Source organism: Electrophorus electricus, chromosome 21 (genome assembly GCF_013358815.1).
Source record: "Electrophorus electricus isolate fEleEle1 chromosome 21, fEleEle1.pri, whole genome shotgun sequence".
Classification (NCBI taxonomy): Eukaryota; Metazoa; Chordata; class Actinopteri; order Gymnotiformes; family Gymnotidae; genus Electrophorus; species Electrophorus electricus.
Genome location: NC_049555.1, coordinates 403988 through 410155, shown reverse-complemented (window position 1 = coordinate 410155; position 6168 = coordinate 403988). Strand labels below are relative to the sequence as shown.

Here is a 6168-nt window from a genome sequence, read left to right as displayed (position 1 = left end):
GCCTTCACCTCAAATCTCTGACTGATGTTAGAGTGAGGAAACTTCTTTAAGATTATGCTAAGTAGTGTCCAACTTCAGACAATACAAGAGTGCCCACTTCCTGTCCTGGTGATCTAAGCCAGAATTTGCTTGTTAGGTTTTAAGGAATTTACTTAGGTAACAATCACCTAAACCTGACGTCTGTTTTTACAGAGAAATGCACAGTGTCACCCAACCAGCAACTTTAAAGCTAGGGATTTCAAACTTAATGTCATCCATCTGTCCAATGCCTGGATTAAAGTCCTTGATTTTTGTACGGCTAGGTCAACTCATTGATGCACATGCATTGTGTGGGTTTTTTTTTAATGTGTGTTTTGCCATGTCATTGCCATTGTGGTTTTCACAGGCTAAGCAACTCAGTGGGCTCTATGAGACTAAGGCCTAGTTTATAGCCAATGAGTTTGCTGGAGAGAGGTTAAAGGGTTGGCACGGAGGCTTCGAGAGTGATTTTTAAAAAGTGAATTTTGCTGAGTCAAAGTATTAGTGCGCTAGACTTAGGAGTGTTTTTTCACAGGCTATTTAAATATGCTGTCTTAACTGTAACAATCAAATTAGATTAGCCTTGCGACTAACCTTTGTATGGTGGAAGATCTAAGGGACCGGAACTGGCTTGAGCTTTGGTAAATATTAGAGACACATATTTTAGTACCATGTGTGGTGAAGTTGGAAAATCAGCTCTGGCGGGACCACAACATAGCCAAAAACATTGCAAAGGGCTGAAATGATCATACCTTTGATGTTAAGGCCTCCCAAGAATGCCTAAGTGAGCTTAACACGTGGAAGGTCACAACGAGCAGTGGGCTCTATCAGACATCTATTTTTATAGAGAAATGCACAGTGTCACCCAACCAGCAACTTTAAAGCTAGGGCTTTCAAACTTAATGTCATCCATCTGTCCAATGCCTGGATTAAAGTCCTTGATTTTTGTACGGCTAGGTCAACTCATTGATGCACATGCATTGTGGGGTTTTTTTTTTTAAGTGTGTTTTGCCATGTCATTGCCAGTGTGGTTTTCACAGGCTAAGCAACTCACTGGGCTCTATGAGACTAAGGCCTAGTTTATAGCCAGTGAGTTTGCTGGAGATAGGTTAAAGGGTTGGCATGCAGGCTTCGAGAGTGATTTTTAAAAAGTGCATTTTGCTGAGTCAAAGTATTAGTGCGCTAGACTTAGGAGTGTTTTTTCACAGGCTATTTAAATATGCTGTCTTAACTGTAACAATCAAATTAGATTAGCCTTGCGACTAAACTTTGTAGGGTGGAAGATTTAAGGGACCAGAACTGGCTTGAGCTTTGGTAAATATTAGAGACACATATTTTAGTACCATGTGTGGTGAAGTTGGAAAATCAGCTCTGGCGGAACCACAGCATAGCCAAAAACATTGCAAAGCGCTGAAATGATCATCCGCCAGAGCTGATTTTCCAACTTCCCCACACATGGTACTAAAATATGTGTCTCTAATATGTACCAAATATTTACCAATTTACTAGAACTTTCAAACTTAATGTCAACCATCTGTCCAATGCCTGTATTAATGTCCTTGAGATTTGTACGGCTAGCTCTACTCATTGATGCACATGCATTGTGGGGTTTTTATTAAGTGTGTTTTCCCATGTCATTGCCAGTGTGGTTTTCACAGGCTAAGCAACTCAGTGGGCTCTATCAGATCAAGGCCTAGTTTATAGCCAGTGAATTTGATAGAGATAGGTTAAAGGGCTGGCGCGCCCCGGCTTCCACAGTGATTTTTAAAAAGTGCATTTTGCTGAGTCATTGCCAATGCTTCTTTTCAAAGGTGAATAAAATCTAAGCCATTTGATGCAGCATCACAAACCTCGGCATGCTCCATCTGGCCATGGCCTTGATTCAGCTTTGGCGGAACCACAGCATAGCCAAAAACAGTGCAAAGGGCTGAAATGATCATACCTTTGATGTTAAGGCCTCTCAAGAATGCCTAAGAGCGCTTAGCATGTGGAAGGTCACAACGAGCAGTGGGGTCTATCAGATGTCTATTTTTACAGTGAAATGCACAGTGTCACCCAACCAGCAACTTTAAAGCTAGGGCTTTTAAACTGAATGTCATCCATCTGTCCAATGCCTGGATTAAAGTCCTTGATTTTTGTAAGGCTAGGTCAAATCATTGATGCACATGCATTGTCGGGTTTTATTTTTTAAGTCTGTTTTGCCATGTCATTGCCAGTGTGGTTTTCACAGGCTAAGCAACTCACTGGGCTCTATGAGACTAAGACCTAGTTTATAGCCAGTGAGTTTGCTGGAGAAAGGTTAAAAGGTTGGCATGCAGGCTTCAAGAGTGATTTTTAAAAAGTGCATTTTGCTGAGTCAAAGTATTAGTGCGCTAGACTTAGGAGTGTTTTTTCACAGGCTATTTAAATATGCTGTCTTAACTGTAACAATCAAATTAGATTAGCCTTGCGACTAAACTTTGTAGGGTGGAAGATTTAAGGGACCAGACCTGGCTTGAGCTTTGGTAAATATTAGAGACACATATTTTAGTACCATGTGTGGTGAAGTTGGAAAATCAGCTCTGGCGGAACCACAGCATAGCCAAAAACATTGCAAAGCGCTGAAATGATCATCCGCCAGAGCTGATTTTCCAACTTCCCCACACATGGTACTAAAATATGTGTCTCTAATATGTACCAAATATTTACCAATTTACTAGAACTTTCAAACTTAATGTCAACCATCTGTCCAATGCCTGTATTAATGTCCTTGAGATTTGTACGGCTAGCTCTACTCATTGATGCACATGCATTGTGGGGTTTTTATTAAGTGTGTTTTCCCATGTCATTGCCAGTGTGGTTTTCACAGGCTAAGCAACTCAGTGGGCTCTATCAGATCAAGGCCTAGTTTATAGCCAGTGAATTTGATAGAGATAGGTTAAAGGGCTGGCGCGCCCCGGCTTCCACAGTGATTTTTAAAAAGTGCATTTTGCTGAGTCATTGCCAATGCTTCTTTTCAAAGGTGAATAAAATCTAAGCCATTTGATGCAGCATCACAAACCTCGGCATGCTCCATCTGGCCATGGCCTTGATTCAGCTTTGGCGGAACCACAGCATAGCCAAAAACAGTGCAAAGGGCTGAAATGATCATACCTTTGATGTTAAGGCCTCTCAAGAATGCCTAAGAGCGCTTAGCATGTGGAAGGTCACAACGAGCAGTAGGGTCTATCAGATGTCTATTTTTACAGTGAAATGCACAGTGTCACCCAACCAGCAACTTTAAAGCTAGGGCTTTTAAACTGAATGTCATCCATCTGTCCAATGCCTGGATTAAAGTCCTTGATTTTTGTAAGGCTAGGTCAAATCATTGATGCACATGCATTGTCGGGTTTTATTTTTTAAGTCTGTTTTGCCATGTCATTGCCAGTGTGGTTTTCACAGGCTAAGCAACTCACTGGGCTCTATGAGACTAAGACCTAGTTTATAGCCAGTGAGTTTGCTGGAGAAAGGTTAAAGGGTTGGCATGCAGGCTTCGAGAGTGATTTTTAAAAAGTGCATTTTGCTGAGTTAAAGTATTAGTGCGCTAGACTTAGGAGTGTTTTTTAACAGGCTATTTAAATATGCTGTCTTAACTGTAACAATCAAATTAGATTAGGCTTGCGACTAAACTTTGTAGGGTGGAAAATCTAAGGGACCGGAAATGGCTTGAGCGTCGGTAAATATTAGAGACACATATTTTAGTACCATGTGTGGTGAAGTTGGAAAATCAGCTCTGGCGGAACCACAGCATAGCCAAAAACATTGCAAAGCGCTGAAATGATCATCCGCCAGATCTGATTTTCCAACTTCCCCACATCTGGTACTAAAATATGTTTCTCAAATATTTACCAATTTACTAGAGCTTTCAAACTTAATGTCAACCATCTGTCCAATGCCTGTATTAATGTCCTTGAGATTTGTACGGCTAGCTCTACTCATTGATGCACATGCATTGTGGGGGGTTTTTTAAGTGTGTTTTCCCATGTCATTGCCAGTGTGGTTTTCACAGGCTAAGCAACTCAGTGGGCTCTATCAGACCAAGGCCTAGTTTATAGCCAGTGAATTTGCTAGAGATAGGTTAAAGGGCTGGCGCGCCCCGGCTTCCACAGCGATTTTTAAAAAGTGCATTTTTATGAGTCATTGCCAATGCTTCTTTTCAAAGGTGAATAAAATCTAAGCCATTTGATGCAGCATCACAAATCTCGGCATGCTCCATCTGGCCATGGCCTTGATTCAGCTTTGGCGGAACCACAGCATAGCCAAAAACAATGCAATGGGCTGAAATTATTATACCTTTGATGTTAAGGCCTCTCAAGAATGCCTAAGGGATATCAGCATATGGAAGGTCACAACGAGCAGATGGCTTGCATTCTTTCGGCCTTCAATGGCGTGCCGGCTAGCAGAAGGTGTCCAAATGTGGACTTCAGCCAGAAATCGAAAAATCAATCAATGGAAACTGCCAACATGGGCTGGTTGGTCTAGGCGTATGATTCTTGGTTAGGGTGCGAGAGGTCCCGGTTTCAAATCCCGGACGAGCCCCATTTCCTTACTTTAGATCCACAGGTGTCTGGCACCATTTATTAGTGGCCCTTTCTGAAAAGTGCTGGGCCCCTGACTTCTGTTTCTTTCAAATGTCCAGTAAAAAGGGGACTATAGGGGGGTGTGAAAAGGCTTGTTGGTCTAGAGGTATGATTCTCGCTTCGGGTGTGAGAGGTCCCGGGTTCAATTCCCGGACAAGCCCGCCTTCACCTCAAATCTCTGACTGATGTTAGAGCGAGGAAACTCCTTTAAGATTATGCTAAGTAGTGTCCAACTTCAGACAATACAAGAGTGCACACTTCTTGTCCTGGTGATCTAAGCCAGAATTTGCTTGTTAGGTTTTAAGGAATTTACTTAGGTAACAATCACCTAAACCTGACGTCTGTTTTTACAGAGAAATGCACAGTGTCACCCAACCAGCAACTTTAAAGCTAGGGATTTCAAACTTAATATCATCCATCTGTCCAATGCCTGGATTAAAGTCCTTGAGTTTTGTACGGCTAGGTCAACTCACTGATGCACATGCATTGTGTGGGGGTTTTTTTTAATGTGTGTTTTGCCATGTCATTGCCAGTGAGGTTTTCACAGGCTAAGCAACTCAGTGGGCTCTATGAGACTAAGGACTAGTTTATAGCCAATGAGTTTGCTGGAGATAGGTTAAAGGGTTGGCACGGAGGCTTCGAGGGTGATTTTTAAAAAGTGAATTTTGCTGAGTCAAAGTATTAGTGCGCTAGACTTAGGAGTGTTTTTTAACAGGCTATTTAAATATGCTGTCTTAACTGTAACAATCAAATTAGATTAGCCTTGCGACTAACCTTTGTATGGTGGAAGATCTAAGGGACCGGAACTGGCTTGAGCTTTGGTAAATATTAGAGACACATATTTTAGTACCATGTGTGGTGAAGTTGGAAAATTAGCTCTGGCGGGACCACAACATAGCTAAAAACATTGCAAAGGGCTGAAATGATCATACCTTTGATGTTAAGGCCTCCCAAGAATGCCTAAGTGAGCTTAACACGTGGAAGGTCACAACGAGCAGTGGGCTGTATCAGACATCTATTTTTATAGAGAAATGCACAGTGTCACCCAACCAGCAACTTTAAAGCTAGGGCTTTCAAACTTAATGTCATCCATCTGTCCAATGCCTGGATTAAATTCCTTTGATTTTTGTACGGCTAGGTCAACTCATCGATGCACATGCATTGTGGGTTTTTTTTTTTAAAGTGTGTTTTGCCATGTCATTGCCAGTGTGGTTTTCACAGGCTAAGCAACTCACTGGGATCTATGAGACTAAGGCCTAGTTTATAGCCAATGAGTTTGCTGGAGATAGGTTAAAGGGTTGGCACGGAGGCTTCGAGAGTGATTTTTAAAAAGTGAATTTTGCTGAGTCAAAGTATTAGTGCGCTAGACTTAGGAGTGTTTTTTCACAGGCTATTTAAATATGCTGTCTTAACTGTAACAATCAAATTAGATTAGCCTTGAGACTAACCTTTGTATGGTGGAAGATCTAAGGGACCGGAACTGGCTTGAGCTTTGGTAAATATTAGAGACACATATTTTAGTACCATGTGTGGTGAAGTTGGAAAATCAGCT

The 6168-nt window shown here is 41.7% G+C and overlaps 1 non-coding gene across 1 annotated transcript; it reads left to right on the top strand.

The window, feature by feature from the left end:
• Positions 1–4705: 4705 nt before the first annotated feature.
• On the top strand, positions 4706–4777 carry trnap-cgg. The gene has a single exon. It is a non-coding gene; the product is annotated as a tRNA-Pro (tRNA).
• The last annotated feature ends 1391 nt before the right edge of the window (positions 4778–6168 follow it).